General features: G+C 32.8%; 1 non-coding gene across 1 annotated transcript; it reads right to left on the bottom strand.

Moving 5' to 3' along the window:
• Window positions 1-2,072: 2,072 nt before the first annotated feature.
• LOC148762470 (small nucleolar RNA R71) lies at window positions 2,073-2,178 on the bottom strand. Its single transcript, XR_016026824.1, has one exon. It is a non-coding gene; the product is annotated as a small nucleolar RNA R71 (small nucleolar RNA).
• Window positions 2,179-16,389: the final 14,211 nt, after the last annotated feature.

Genomic DNA, 16,389 nt, shown 5'->3' with positions numbered 1-16,389 from the left:
ATATGGATAAGATAGGTTGTTATTGATTTAATTGTACTTTTGTAGGTGTTTGATGAAAGAAGAATTTTAATGAAAGAAGGAGAGCAATTTCAAGGTGCAGACTTTTAATGCATATGTTTCGCTATTTTGGCCATAACTTTCTCTACAAAGGTCCAAATGAAGCGATTCTTAAACCATTGGAAAGCTAAGAAAAATAAATACAACTTTTATGTTTACTACTTTACCAAGTTTGGTATGGAAGATGGTCAAAATTCTTATCAAATTTGATGCACTGCAGTAGTCATAGAGCAATTACGATTTCTATTCATTAATTTGGCAAAGATGTGACTTACATAGTTTTTTTTTTTATATAATTGGGGGAAGGGGCATTCAAACCTTGCTCTTTAGGCAAGGGGATTATGCACCAACCTATAAGACAAATGCTCCGGTGCTGTGACTTACATAGTTTGATGAGGAAATCCTAGCTGAAATTGACTTCTTTCTTCACCCAACTTAGCCTAACTTCAAAGCCTATAAAAACAATCTTTCGAAGGACTTAAGGGAGGGAAGAGAAACACCAGATTAACAGCTGAGAGTCAAGCTACAAAGTCATTGAAGGAATTTGAAGAATTCAAGGAGATTTAGAGATCAAGAATACATTCCTTGGTTTTTTCTATCTTTTTTTTATTCTTTTATTCCTTTGGTTTTAATGATTAAATTTTATTCAATGATGATGTGTGACTTGATAGGGAACTAAGTTTTTAATCTAAGATTATGATTGAAGTCAATATATAGTCTGAATTCTTTATATTTCTTTTATTATGTTTGATAGATTTAAGTTATTTATTTTATTTTGTTCTTAATGCTTCTAGGTGACTGGCCACCAATTACATTGAATTGGAAACCTAAGTTAAACCTTGACGAAGGAGATTTAGGTAGACCTTGAATAGAATAGCGTATGATTGAATTCACTTAATTGATTAGGTGGTTTGATTTGTATATAGGGTAGACATACACTTATAAGCCATACGCAGCCAAAATTAGAGCACAAACTTAATGAATCTTTCTTCAATATAATTTGCATAGACATATAGTAAATTAATTGGAAAGATATTTTTATAAGAAACTCGACAAAGACTTATAAATGATTTAAGACTCTAGGTTAACAACTTAATCCATTAAATTAAGTTAAGAGAGAGAGACAATATTCAGATGAAGTATTGAGGGATATCATAATCTTATGTCTGTTAATCACTAAAAGTAAAATTTGCTGATATATTAGTTTAGTTTTTAGTTTATTAATTTAAATTTTTCTTTTTAATTTTAATTGTGTAGATAAAATTAAGGTGTGTTAATTTTAGTACTTAATTGTAAGGATTAATTCAATTCTCTGTGGGATCGACACTTTACTCATCTCTATATTATCTTTGAGATACGTGCACTTGCGTGAGTAGAGAAATCAACAACAAGTTTTTGGCGTCGTTGCTGGGGAATTGATTTTTAATTCTTTCTTGTTAATATTAATACCAAGCATTCTTAATTTTAATCTAGACTTTGTTTTTTTAATTTTTTAGGTACTTTTGGTCATTGTATGCAAAGAGCCCGAAATTTGAAAATTATTCCTTTTGATCCAGAAATTGAGAAAACTTTTCATAAACTTCGGAGGAAGAATAAAAAAATTTTTGCTCCAAGTAAAACAATTGCTGATCAACAAGAGTAAAAGACCAAGCCTTTAAGCAATTATTCAGTTCCACAACTACAAAATCTTCACTCTAGTATCCGAAGACCTCCTATTCAAGCCAACAATTTTGAAATTAAGCCGTCAATCATTCAGATGATTCAGACTGCTATTCAATTTGGGGGTTTGCCTAATAATGATCCAAATGCTCATATTGTAAATTTTCTAGAAATATACGATACATTCAAGGCTAATGGTGTTACTGATGATGCCATAAGATTGAGGCTTTTTCTTTTTTCATTGAGAGATAAAGCAAAGAGTTGGTTAAATTTGCTTTCTGCTAGTTCCATTAATATTTGGGATGATTTGGCTTAAAAAATCTTAGCAAAATTCTTCCCACCTGCAAAGTCAGCTAAAATGCAGAATGATATTACTTCTTTCATGCAATTTGATTCTAAATCACTATATAAGACTTGGGAGAGGTATAAGGATTTGATGAGAAGATGTCCTCACCATGGATTACCTAAGTGGCTGCAAGTTCAGACTTTTTATAATGGTTTGCTGAGACTTTTTAGAACTATTATTGATGCTGCCGTTGGAGGTGCACTTATGAGTAAATCCATTAATGAGGCTTATGATTTGCTCGAATAGATAGCTTCTAATAATTATCAATGGCCATCTAAAAGATTAGGTACAAGAAAAATTGCTGGAATTCATGATTTAGATGTATTGAACACTGTTTCTACACAATTGGCCTTTCTCACAAATAAAACAGAGAAACTGAGTGTTAATGCTGTTCAGAACTCCTTTATGACATGTGAATTTTGTGGGGAAGGACATTCCAATGACAATTGTCCCCTCTATTATGATTGTTGAAAATAGGCAACAGAACAATCCTTATTCCAACACTTATTATCCTGATTGGAGGAATCATCCTAATTTTTCATGGAATAACAATCAAGGGTCTTCATCAGCGACTAAGTCAAACTTTCCTCCTAGATTTCCATCTAGAGACCCTATGCTAGAGAAAAAGCCTTCAATGGAGGATATGTTCATGCAATTCATGACAAAGACTGATGCCTGCATTCAAAATCAAGAAGCTTCAATTAAAAATCTTGAGAGACAAATGGACCAATTTGCCAGTGCTTTAAATACTAGACCTCAAGGTACCTTACCTAGTGATATTGAACCCAACCCAAGAATAGAAGGTAAGAAACATTGTATGGCAATCACTCTCCGCAACGGAAAAGAGGTAAGTAGTAAGGAATTAAATTCAAAAATTTCAATTCAATCTGATGAGAAAGAAATTGAAAAAGATGCTAAAAAAGATATTATGGTTGAAAATTTTTCTGAAAATTCAAAAGAAAAATCACAATCTGCCCCTACACCTCCACCACCTTTTCTTCAACGTTTTCAAAAGCAAAAACTTGACAAACAATTTCAAAGATTTCTTGAGGTATTTAAAAAACTGCATATTAAAATTCCTTTTTCTAAAGCTTTAGAACAAATGCCAAGTTATCTTAAATTCTTGAAAGATATCCTGACCAAAAAGAGGAAATTAGAAGAGTTTGAGACAATTGCACTTACTGAAGAGTGCAGTGCTATAATCCAGAATAAGCTTGCACTAAAGCTTAAAGATCCAAGAAGTTTTTCTATTCCATGCATTATTGGTAGTTTTAAAATTTCTAAAGCTTTATGTGATTTAGGTGCTAGTGTTTCAATAATGCCTTTATCTATTGCTAGGAAACTTGGATTTCAAAAGATACAACCTACTACAGTTACCTTGCAATTAGCAGACAGAACAATCAGGCACCCAGTTGGGATTATATAGGGTGTTTTGCTTAAAGTTGGGCATTTATACATTCTGGTAGACTTCATTGTGCTCAAGATTAAAAATGATGTTGAAATTCCTCTTATTTTGGGAAGGCCATTCTTAGCTACAACTGGAGCACTTATTGATGTGAAGAATGACAAAATAACTTTTAGAGTTGGAGAGGAAGAAGTGGTATTTAATTTATTCAATGCAACTCAGTATCATTATATAGATAGTTGCTATAAAGTGGATTTAGTCAATGAGGGTAAAGGTAAGCCTATTCTACCACCTTCAACAGAGCAGGCGCCAATTCTTAAGACAAAACCACCACCACTTTCCAGCTATCTTGATTTTGTGGTTGGACAGCAAGTAATACTTTCTGATTCACAACTTCATCTTTTGCCATGGAATCTTAGACCATATTAGGGGAACAAGTTTAAGGTAAAAAAAATTCATCCTTATGATGTTATCGAGATTTATATTGGACTTACCAAAGTAGTCAAGGTCAATGAAGAAAATCTCGAGCTGTAAAAAGTAGTACAGAAGGGGGTACCATAGTCAAGCTAGTGACTATAAAGAAGCGCTTCTTGGGAGGCAACCCAAGCACTCTAACTTACTTTCTTTTATTTATTTAAGTATTAAATTATTAACACTTTTTTTTATTTATGCAGGTTCATATAAAAAAATTAAAATTTTTTTTTTAAAAATTCAAAAAAATTTCAAGAAAAATATATATTTTAAAAAAATTTCATATAAAAAAATATTTCAAAAAAAATTTCAATTTTTCTTTTCAAAAAAAAAATGGTCAGTCGCGGCTTAGCTGGCTTCCAACAACGTGAGTCACGGCTCACTAGGCTAGGATCTGTGACTCCAAAAAAAAAAGAAAAAAAAGAAGAAGAAGAAGAGGCCATTTGGACGTGGGCTGTGGCTCCCACATGGGGTAGGCCATGGGCCCCCTGAAGTGGCAGCCCACTAGCCACCACCCTCAATTGGGCTGCCAACATTGGGTAGCCCACTAACCCAACCTAAATCCCTTTTTTTATTTATTTGGACTACCCATTACCCATTTACCCACTTACCCCCTAACCCATTTACTAATTTACCCATTATCCAACAAAAACTTTTCCTTTATTTATTTTCTTTTTAGTTATTTTTATTATTTATTTTATTTCTCTACATTAATTAATTAATTATTTTTTTGTAGTTAAAAAAAAGTTCCTCCAAGTGGCAATAAAGATGATAACAATAAAACGGAGGATTAGAGCTTCTCAAAAATTCATCCAATCATCAAGGGAGTCTCCTTTACCTTTCTTTTCGTTTTTCTAACATTGATGACAATGTTTAGTTTAAGTTTGGGGGGGTGAATTTATTTTTCTGGTGATGAATATTTTGTGAAAGTTTTAGATCTAATTTTATTTGCATGCATATTTATAAATAATTTAGGATTAGTTGGTAAAAGAATTTAAGATTTGTTGAACCTTAGGAATCTAGAAGTAAAGTTGTGCCAATTTTTTCAATGATTTTTTTTATCCAATAATGATAACTAGTTGTCTTGAATTTTTAGCCTTTGGTGAATAAGAATTTTGTTTGGATTCATGCTAAATTTTTTGTTAAGTATCTTGTTAGGATGTGATTTCCACAATTTTGTGTACAATATCTTTTACTTTGAATTATTGTGAATATTTAGAGAAGGTTTATATTGATATAAATTTTAGATTATGTCATGAATTCTAGAATTTACTTGATTTTCTCTTGAGGCGAAATCTTAGGCAATACTTAGTTAGGGAGATGATTTAGGTCATCTTTGAACTGTTTGAGCCTAAAAAGCCAACCTTATTAAATTTTATCCCTAGTATACCCCTTTTGAGCCTAATTTCTCTTTTTTTTTGTTTAACTACATAATAATTGAGCTTAACCTGAAAATTAATTTTTCAATTTTAGAACCCTCACTCCTAATCATGCATATTGTTTTAGGAAATATAAATTGAGCTAAATGTTGAAAAAGGTGGAAAGGTGATGTTGATGTGAAAAAAAAAATTCAAAATATGAAAAATAACCCCACTACCTACAATACAAAGAAAATAAGTTTGAAGGTGTGAAATTGTGAAATTGAAAAAAATAAAACAAAAATGTGCTGTAGAAAAAAGAAAAAAAATGAAAGAAAAGTTCAAATGTGGAAGAAAAGGTGTACTAGGAGAAGGAAAATAGAGCTCTATATATATAGGTCTTATAATAATTATGTGCTTAGGGTGATTTGAGCCACATTTATATCTTTTATCATACCTTGACCCTAGCCATACATTATAAGCTTTATAAAGTCCTATTGATTCCTAGCTTTGTATTATTCTACATTAATGGAGAGAGAGATGAAAAATAAACCTATGAAAATCTAGTATTAATTTAAAATTTGTGTTGGCATAAACTCATTTGGATGTCATGATATTCTTGGTAAAAGATTTCACACACACACGGAAATCTATTCGAGAATGTGCCTGCATTAAAATTGAAATATGAATTTGAATGAGACCTTTATTTTTCCTTAGATTAATGATTTATAGACACACTTTGAGGAAATTATAAAGAATCATTGAGTGGTGCACTTTAAATCTAGTAGTAGTAGTAGTACTAATAATAACATATTTATTTTAGTTTTCATTAACTGAATTTGATTTTCATAAGTTAGGTCTTTTCTATGTTTTGCTTGAGGACTAGTAAAATATTAAGTTTGGGGGTGTGATAACTCTATGATATAGAGTTATTTGAGCTTAATTTTGATAATAATTTCGCTTAGTTTTTGTAGTAATGCACAGAAATTAGTAGGTTTTATTTAATTATTTTAAATTAGTTATTTTAGGTGAGTTAATCTAATCATGGTTAATTTTATATTTAATTTGGTGTTAATATAGATAAGATAGGTTGTTATTGATTTAATTGTGCTTTTGTAGGTGTTTGATGAAAGAAGAATTTTAATGGAATAATGAGAGCAATTTCAAGGTGCAAACTTCCACTGCATATATTTTGATATTTGGGCCATAACTTTCTCTAAAGAGCTCCAAATGAAGTGATTCTTAAACTATTGAAAAGCTAAGAGAAAGATCTACAACTTTCATGTTTACCACTTCCCAGTTCAACATGAAAAATGGTTAAAAATCTTGTCAAAATTGACATACTATAGTAGTCTTGGAGCAATTACAATTTCTGTTAATTAATTTGGCAAAGCTGTGACTTATATAGTTTGATGAGGAAATCTCAGCTGAAATTGACTTCTTTTTTCACCCAACTTGGCCTAACTTCAAAGCCTATAAAAACAACCTTTCGAAGGACTTAAGGGAGGGAAGAGAAACACCAGATTAACAGCTGAGAGTCAAGCTATAGAGTCATTGAAGGAATTTGAAGAATTCAAGGAGATTTAGAGATCAATAATACATTCCTTGGTTTTTTCTATCTTTTTGTTATTCTTTTATTCCTTTGGTTTTAATGTTTAAATTTTATTCTATCTTTTCTATCGTTTAATGTTTTGATATTTTGGCCATAACTTTCTCTGAAGAGCTCCAAATGAAGCGATTCTTAAACCATTGAAAAGCTAAGAGAAAGATCTACAACTTTCATGTTTACCACTTCCCAGTTAAACATGAAAAATGGTTAAAAATCTTGTCAAAATTGACATACTATAGTAGTCATAGAGCAATTATAATTTCTGTTAATTAATTTGGCAAAGCTGTGACTTATATAGTTTGATGAGGAAATCTCAACTGAAATTGACTTCTTTTTTCACCCAACTTGGCCTAACTTCAAAGCCTATAAAAACAACCTTTCGGAGGACTTAAGGGAGGGAAGAGAAACACTAGATTAACAACTAAGAGTCAAGCTATAGAGTCATTGAAGGAATTTGAAGAATTCAAGGAGATTTAGAGATCAAGAATACATTCTTTGGTTTTTTCTATCTTTTTGTTATTCTTTTATTCCTTTGGTTTTAATGTTTAAATTTTATTCAATGATGATGTGTGACTTGATGGGGAACTAAATTTTTTATTTAAGATTATGATTGAACTCAATATGTAGTCTAAATTATTTATATTTCTTTTACTTATGTTTGATAGATTTAAGTTGTTTATTTTATTCTATTCTTAATGCTTCTAGTTGACTGGCCACCGATTAGATTGAATGGGAAACCTAAGTTAAACCTTGACAAAATAGATTTAGATAGACCTTAAATAGAATAGCGTATGATCAAATACACTTAATTGATTAGGTGGTTTGATTTGCATATAGGGTAGACATACACTTATAAGTTATATGTAATAAAAATTATAACACAAACTTAATGAATATTTCTTCAATATAATTTGCATAGACATATAGTAAATTAATTGAGAGAGATATTTTTATAAGAAACTCGACAGAGACTTATAAATAATTTAGGACTCTAGGTTAGTAACTTAATCCATTAAATTAAGTTAAGAGAGAGAGAGACAATATTCGGATGAAGTATTGAGGGATATCATAATCTTAGGTTTGTTAATCACTAAAAGTAAAATTTGCTGATATATTAGTTTAGTTTTTAGTTTTTAGTTTATTAATTTAAATTTTTCTTTTTAATTTTAATTGTTTAGATAAAATTAAGGTGTATTAATTTTAGTACTTAACTGTAAGGATTAATTTAATTCTTCGTGGGATTGACACTCTACTCATCTCTATATTATCTTTGTGATACGTGCACTTACATGAGTAGAGAAATCAACAACAGAAAGTTACATGAAAAACACAAACATTGATCCTTTAAGATTCAACTGTTTCTCTGATTAAATACTAGTTTGTTTTTTCGCTGTGTTATATTTTTAATTTCTTGATTATTTTCATGTTTGAACATAAGGTCAAATCCCAACAGTATCTATGTTTCGGGTGTTGGTCTTAAAAAGAGTGCTAGAGAGGGATGAATAGTATTAAAGTATTTGAAAGAAAACTCCTATGTTTGAAAAACTAGTTGTCATGACTCAAATTTTGGGCCATGACAGGTGCATGGGCCCAATGGACGTAGTCCACTAAGCCCAAGCAAGCCCTTTAATCTGACATGTTCATCATTCCATCATAAACTACTAAGTCACATTTCATAACTTAGGATCAAAGAAATATTAAACAATGCCAACTCATACTGGCATACCAATCAAGTGTACATTTCGTACAACATGTATCTTAATAATTTACATCAAGTTTGTCTATACATCTAAAAAAAAAAGACTCGATTTCCAGTGGAGAGACTCGGATGAATGTACAGCTACTGAATGTCAAGACACCTACCAAAAGATGGATACAAGTCTACAAGGACATCTTGTCCTAGTTACCGGCTGCCTCATGATTTGAAAACATGAAGTTGAAAATGGTGAGTATAAACCTAGTGAGTGAACAAGGAAGAGAACAAGCAACCATAAGGGAGAATTTAAAATCATGATGCACTTGTTTTAAAACAATGCAATTTAATTTCATTCATACTGAAAACCCCTCATTAAACCCTTAAATAGTAATCACTTGGTAATGATGAACCCATACATAACAAATAATTTGAAAAATGAAGGCTTTAGTGATACACAAGCAAGTCAAATGCGACAACGAATCTTCGCTGAAGTGGAAAGGCATGCTGTAGCGAGAATGAATTTTTGCTGTAGCGACGTTGGGATTAAGTTATTGGCCAAACAAGAGTTCCTCAACTGACCGAGGGTTTCTCACCAAACCTACTCATTTTAAACTTAATTCACTTATTCCTTAATGTTGGAAGTTCAAGCTCAACTATGGTAACAAAGAAATGGAAAATAGAGCAGCAACCAAACCAAAAAGGAAACAAAACAGAAAGTTTTTTGCTGTAGTGAGAATGAATCTCGTTGCAGCAAAATTTTGGTCCTAAAACAGAATGTTTCTCACTGCAGCAAGAAGCTACAATACCTTTCTTGCTGTAACGAGAATGCATTTTCGTTGTAGTGAAAACCAAATTGGTGAGGCTCTTAAAAACTCGAGAGTTTCTCGCTTCAGCGAGAACAGAGCAACATGAACAAGATTTCCATTCCCTCAATAAAAGCCATCCTGCTAAAATGACACTGACAACATGAAACACATGAAATCCCCAAAGTGCAATGTATCAAATTTCACATACATTTCAATCATATATCATTTTCATGCTCTTTCATTTCATAAGTAAAGATATGCATACATACATAAATAACATCCATATCATCATAATCACACCCGGCTCATGTACATCCCCCCACATCGTGCACATAGCCGGAGCCATCGTGTGCATCCCCCAACATCGTGCACAATTAGTGCCATTGTGTACATCCCCCCACATCGTGCACACGGGCACTATCATCATCCATCTCACACCATCATCATCACCGACATGTGCATCCCCCCACATCGTGCACACACATGGTTAGAATCATCATACACAATGTCAACTATCATGCACAACATATATATATATCATCATGATGCAATAGTGCATGAATCCATAGCAACCGCATATCTTAACACAAAACCATTTAGCAAAAGCTTGTTCCCAAGGCACTTATTTTAAGAAAAGTTTGTACAAAATCATTCAAATGTGTGACAAGTACATTATATTCCCAAACAAGTTTTGAAGCCAATTCACTCATTGGTATATTGTTGAGCCTTTAGTTGACTCTAATTCTCCTAATGATCCAATTGGGGTGATGGGGCTTCGTTAGAACCTACCATCAAATTAACATTACCATAATGTCAATTCATACTTATAACCCTAAAAGCTATCCCTCAGCAAGCTTTCAATTGCCATTTTAAATGGCTATCTATGTTCACTATCTTAATCACTATAAAAGGAATGAACATACTCAACAATAAAATATCTCATAATCCCAATTACTAACCATTGTTCATAGCTAAAAATCAAGCTTAGTTCATCACTCACCCTAGGGTTTCTTTGTAGTTGAATTCTCTTCCAAAAGCTTCCAAACAAATGGTGTAATTCTCTCTTTCTCTCTCTAGAATGCCCAACTAGTGAGAGAAAGTATGGAAATAAGATTTATCAAGGGTTTTGAAGTGAGAGAGTGAAAGAATACAAAGATTCTAGTCAAAAGGGCACAAAGGTATGAAAATTAAAGCTAGAGAGAGAAAATTATGCAAGCTCCATATCAAGCTTCCATTGTCAAGCCCGACCTTATAAAATACTTTCCATGTCATTGATATGATTGACAATATGCTTGCATACTTGGAAAGCCTCGAAAGAAAAATCGTTAAAAGACGACAATGTACCAAATGGTACAATTAAGTTAATTTAAGCCTCGAACTAGATCAAATAGAGAATTTAAAATGAAATTAAGAATATTAAAGTCCCAGAATGGTTTAATATGGTGATTTGGAGTTCGAGGATCAATTTGGAGTCAAATCAGAATTTTTACTGTCTAGGGGCAAAATGGTCATTTGCCACCTAGGGACACAATGGGAATTTTTAGAAAAGAATTTTTTTTTGGCCCCATTTGACTTATTGGAGTATAATTTGAGGGTTTGGCAGTGAAAAAGTTTAATTCTGGTGATTTCTAGAGTGTAGGGGTGAAATCGTAATTTTGCCACTCGCGAACAAAATTTGAGATTTTGAGAGAATTTAGATCAAATTTGACAAATTGGAGAATGGTATGAGTATAAGGGATGAAAAATATGTCTATGGGCAATTTTTTAGTTTTTGGGGCAAAAATGTAATTTTTGACTTTTACGGGGGCAAAAGTGTAAATTTCAAAAATTACTCCACCAAGACTTTGGATAAGTCTGAGAATTTTATCTAAGCTATGGATATGTGGGACAAGTGTATGGTGAAAATTTGGAAACAAATGGATGGCTAGAATTTAAGGAATTAATAAAACATTAAAAAAATGAATAAAATAATATTATCTTATTTTAGCCTTTAAAAAGGTAAAAATTCCAGAATTCTCATCTTCTTCAGCTGTCCAAACCAGGGGAGAAAAGGGGGAAAAAAACAAATAAGAACCCTTTCGGAAAATTTGGGGAAAATCAAGAGAAATCAAGAAATCAAGCATTGAAAAGGTAAATTTCATTGATTTTCCTTGTGATTTTCACTACCCATGCATTTTTTTTCTCATTTCCATGCAAAATTAGAAAGTGGGTATGGACACCCATGCTGGCCAAACCTCCATGGATGAGTTTTGAGCTTGATTTTTGGTTGATTTTAATTGAATTAAGTGATTTTAGTTAAGTTATATTGAAATATAGCAAAAATAAGCTAGAGATATAATTTTCTCCCATTGAAACCCATTATGCCAAATTTTCTAGGGCAATATTGGCTGCTGATCATGATGTTTATTTGAGGAATTATGATGAATAATGATGAATTATGAGCCTAGAAAAATAATGAGAATTTTCGGAGCAAAAATATAAATTTTTACCCACTAGGGGTATTTTCATAATTTGCTATCGAGACTGATAATTTGCACCACACTAAGGGAATTAAGTCAATTTGGGTGCAATTGAGGTATAGAAAATGAAAAAAATTAATTTGGAGTTTAAACGGACGCATATATCGATTTATCGGGTAAAAGACCGAAATAGGCTAACACCGCATTTAGGCAAAAATTTAGACATTTTTGCATTCCATATCAAGCATTAGTAGTCTAAATTAGTTTAATTTCAATTTAGTACCAATGTGGTGAATTTCTCGATTTTGTACTGTGTCAAGGTGGTGAGTCCTCCGATAAAGGCAAGGGAGTTGCACCCCAGGACCAGTAGTCTGAGTATTTCGAAAATCCCCACTCTAGACACGGTGAGTAACCTTACCATCATTTTAATTATCTAAAGTATGTTTTTATTCGATTTTGGTGAATTTTATGAAAATGAGTTCAAATGGTAAATTTTTATGTTTTGTAAACAAAATGAGTTTAAATGAAAATATTTTATAAATTGTCTTGAAACGAAATAACGATTTTGAAAATAGAGTAATTGGAGACCACTAATATATTGTAAATTTAAAATTGAATTAATGGCTTATGTTATTGTATTGGCATGACTGGCTGGGCTGTGTTTTTTATGAATTGTATGAATTACTTTATTTTACCCTTGCAGGCTGGGTAGTAATATATTAGCCCTGCCATGCTGTCAAAATTTTATTGTATGGTGGGTTTGACCTGCTGCAGTGGGCTGGATTCTGTGGACTAGCCTATTAGAGGGGCACGGAATCCTGTTATATTTTTACCTCGGTTGGAGAGGCGAGTAGGGTAACTCTCGAGGTATACCTTTTAGAGTTCACTTCACGCCAAACCACCACGTGAAGGGGAACTCGGCCAACGCCAAGGAACGACTATGTTTTCAAAATAAAAACATGACTTTCTAATAGCCTTGGCAGACTCAATTGGGATAGCCCTTGGCCAAGGTATCCCAGATAACTGAGTATGATAATAATTTTTGGCATGAGCCAAGCTTTTTAAGAAATTCATAAGCCATACTGATTACTTGCTTTAAATAAATTGATTTCATTTGGTTGAAATAAGTTGAAAGATGATAAATCACAGTTTGATGAAATGTTTTAATAGTCTCCTTTTACTCGACTTTAGATATTTTGAGTGATGTTTGTTTACTCACTGGGGTTTTATAATCTCACCACCCTCATTTTCACCCATTTCAGGCTCAGAATAGATTGTAGATAACTGATATCGGCGAGGATTACAGTTGAACTTGCCACATCCAAAGACTGTAGGTTCATTTCTTTTTATACTTTTGGTCATTCGTGGGCCCACGTGTCACTGTAAATTAAATTCTATACTTTGGTTATCTGTATTACGGTATGTAAGAATTTATTTTGCTTTTACGCTATAAAAATTATTTATGCAGTGTTCTTAAAATATCGTTTTATGTGAAAATTGAATATTTTATTTAATATTTTTATTTTATTATGACAGTTATAATTCCATTTTAAACGAATGTTTTAGACATCCAAAATTATTTTTGATTATGAAATATGTGTTTTCCACTTACAAACTATATTTTTAGATGATTTTGAGATTTTTGGGATAAATGACCAAAATACCCCTGTGAGACGGAAATTATTATTTTATTTGTTTAAGTTGGAAACAATTTAAAATGTTTTAGAATGTGGTATTTGGAAACAGTTACCCACAGGGGAAATGAGAAGCTGATATTAAAGCCTTGCGGGGTTCCGATTGACATTCTGGGTAATGAATGTCGATCGAGACGTCGCGGCGGTTGTCACGGGCTCGATGGGAGTTCCGGGTCGTGACAATTAAGTTGGTATCAGAGCTGTTGGTTTTAAAGATTAGAGTTTTGGGTTTAAAGTTATTTTAAAGCTGATTTAAAAATTTACAGTGTCAGTGTGGCCCCGAGTTAAGTTAGGTGAGGTTGAATAAAATACATGCATAAGCATATAGAGCCTGAGGTTGCCTAAACTCACTTTGTTCCCTCTTATAGATTATTATATCTCCTCGACGCGAACAACCACCTTTCACTAGATCAGTTGAGAGGGGAAGAGGTCGTTTCCAACGTTGTCAGTTAGGTGCAATAGAGGAGGAATCGACTGCATCCACCATTCGGGCAGCACTTGCTGTTGAACAGACCGAGACTTCTCCACATCCTCCACCTCCTCCGCCACTTACTAGTATTTCTACCATGCCTCTTGAGGCAGTTCAGGCATTAGCAGCCTTCTTTACTACTATTGCTGGCCAGGCTTAGGCTGGTCAAGCTCTTCCTACAGTTCCTCTAGCTGCTCATTCAGTACCACCATCCCCACCTCCTGCCCCACTACTAGTGTTGGATGTTTCTAATTCTAAGAAGCTTAAAGAGGCTAGGCAACATAGTTGTGTTTCTTTTATGGGTGAGTCGGACGCAACCGTGGCTAAAGAGGTGGTGCGAATGGCTTTAAAAGCTGAAAAGCTTGCGAATGAAAATAGGAGTTTGTGAGCTAAGTTAGCAAAAAGGAGAAATCTGAGTGTATCTTCTAGTCAGCCACCAAAAAGGGGCAAAGACTCCTCTGTTTCAGGAAGTTCACGTAGATGCATAAATTGTATGAATTATCGTGTTGGGCCATGCAGAGGGCCTGCACGATGTTTTCATTATGATCAACCGGGTCACATTAGGAGAGATTGCCCACAGTTAGGACAGGCTACGGTAGTTGCTCCATCTCCACCAGCTCATACAGATATGCAGAAGAGAGATTCCTCTGGATTGCAACCGAGACAGGGATGATTTTGACATACCACCAAGGGTAGATTAAATATGTTGAAATTAATGCTTTAATAAAGCACATATGATCAAAAGCTAGTTTGTAAGTTGTAGTTTTCATGATCATGAAATATATAAAGATTATCAATATATGGACATACATTTGGAGTTGTAATTTACAAGTTTGAAGTATTTAAGATATGATTAAATGGAATTAGCATTAGTTAAGGTACGTAAATCTTTTAATTAATTTCTATGGAGTATGCGTGATAGTAGAATGGAGGAACATCGTGCAGTGATGCTATATGGTGAAGTTACTATACAATATGGAAAGAGTATTCTAAAGTGAGATTTATTGATTGATGATAAGTGATGTGCAATCTGAGATACATGTAGCTATGAATAAATTTGGAGATCTTTGCTTAAGCAAACTTGTATTAAATGTTATGGTAAAGATATATGAATGCTAGTGGCAAAATAAATACGTTAAATCAATGTTTTGATCGCACACTTGTGATAGAAAGTTAGTCTTGCTAATTGTGGTATAGACTCGAAGGGAAGCCACACGATTGTGAATAATTGAGGTAGTAGCTTTAAAGGTGGAAGAGTTGCTAAGATAAAGTGAATTCAAACCGTTGCAACGCCACAGTTCTGACTATTAAATGCTGCCACGTTAAGAACCCCTAATGGCTAGAAAGCAAAAGCAAATTGAGAGTGGCATGAAGATGAAACTCACAAGTTGAAGAATGGTCATTGGTTTTCATGCTAAGCTTTGTTGTTTGGAGTCTTAAGTGCATTGGGATGTATTAAGATAAAGATGATGAGTGAAATTGCAAAGTTTTTTTTTTTATTGCCTTATATATATTGGCATGTAAGAGAAAGAAAAGTTAGAGAATTTTTGAGATGGCTATATAAAAATAAATTAACATGTGGAGTGTTAAGATGAATAATATGATGACTGAAGTCAAATCTTAAGAAATAAAGAAGACAAGAGATTAAGTCTTGTTAAAGACTAAAAAGGAAGTGAGTGAAAGGTTAGATGAATGTATGAGATACTGATAAGAGATGTCAATACCAAGTGAGGAAAATGTAAATAAAGATTTCAATAATGATATACTTGGTGTATAAAAGAGTAAATAAGTAATGAAGTGTTTCAAGAATGTTTAAACGCCCTTGAGAAAGAATTATAAGTTATACATGATGAGCATAAGATGCGTGACTTTGAAACTTGCTAAGGAGCCAAATGGCTAAGTTATGGGTTAAATGATCATATGTTGTGAGACATAAATTTAAAATAAATATCCCTAAGGAAATACTCAAGAGAAGTTCTACCATGGATCTTGTGAAAGCAAGCACTAAGTTATGTAGTTATAAAAAGGAAGCTATAAGCTGATAGTGGTATAAGTATTAACATTAAAAAATACTTGAGGAGAATTTAGTTTTAAGTCTTGTAATTTCAAGTACAATTTGTAAATTAGTTAAAGAAGAATGATGTTATATTCATATGAAAGAGTGGAATAAAGGATGATAGAAGTTAATCCTGATAATGAAGTCAGATAATAAAACTTTCTTAATATATTATGGGAATTGGAATTCGAAAATGCGTGAGGCATACATGATTCAAATGAATCTGAGTTTTAAGTGAAAAATCAATATCGAAATGCAATAAGGATACAATATATAGGAGACATGAAGGATAATCGAGGAATAA

This window comes from Theobroma cacao, chromosome 5, assembly GCF_053813885.1.
Source record: "Theobroma cacao isolate CCN51 chromosome 5, ASM5381388v1, whole genome shotgun sequence".
In the NCBI taxonomy this organism is placed as follows: domain Eukaryota; kingdom Viridiplantae; phylum Streptophyta; class Magnoliopsida; order Malvales; family Malvaceae; genus Theobroma; species Theobroma cacao.
This window is presented reverse-complemented; position numbering and strand designations above follow the sequence as displayed.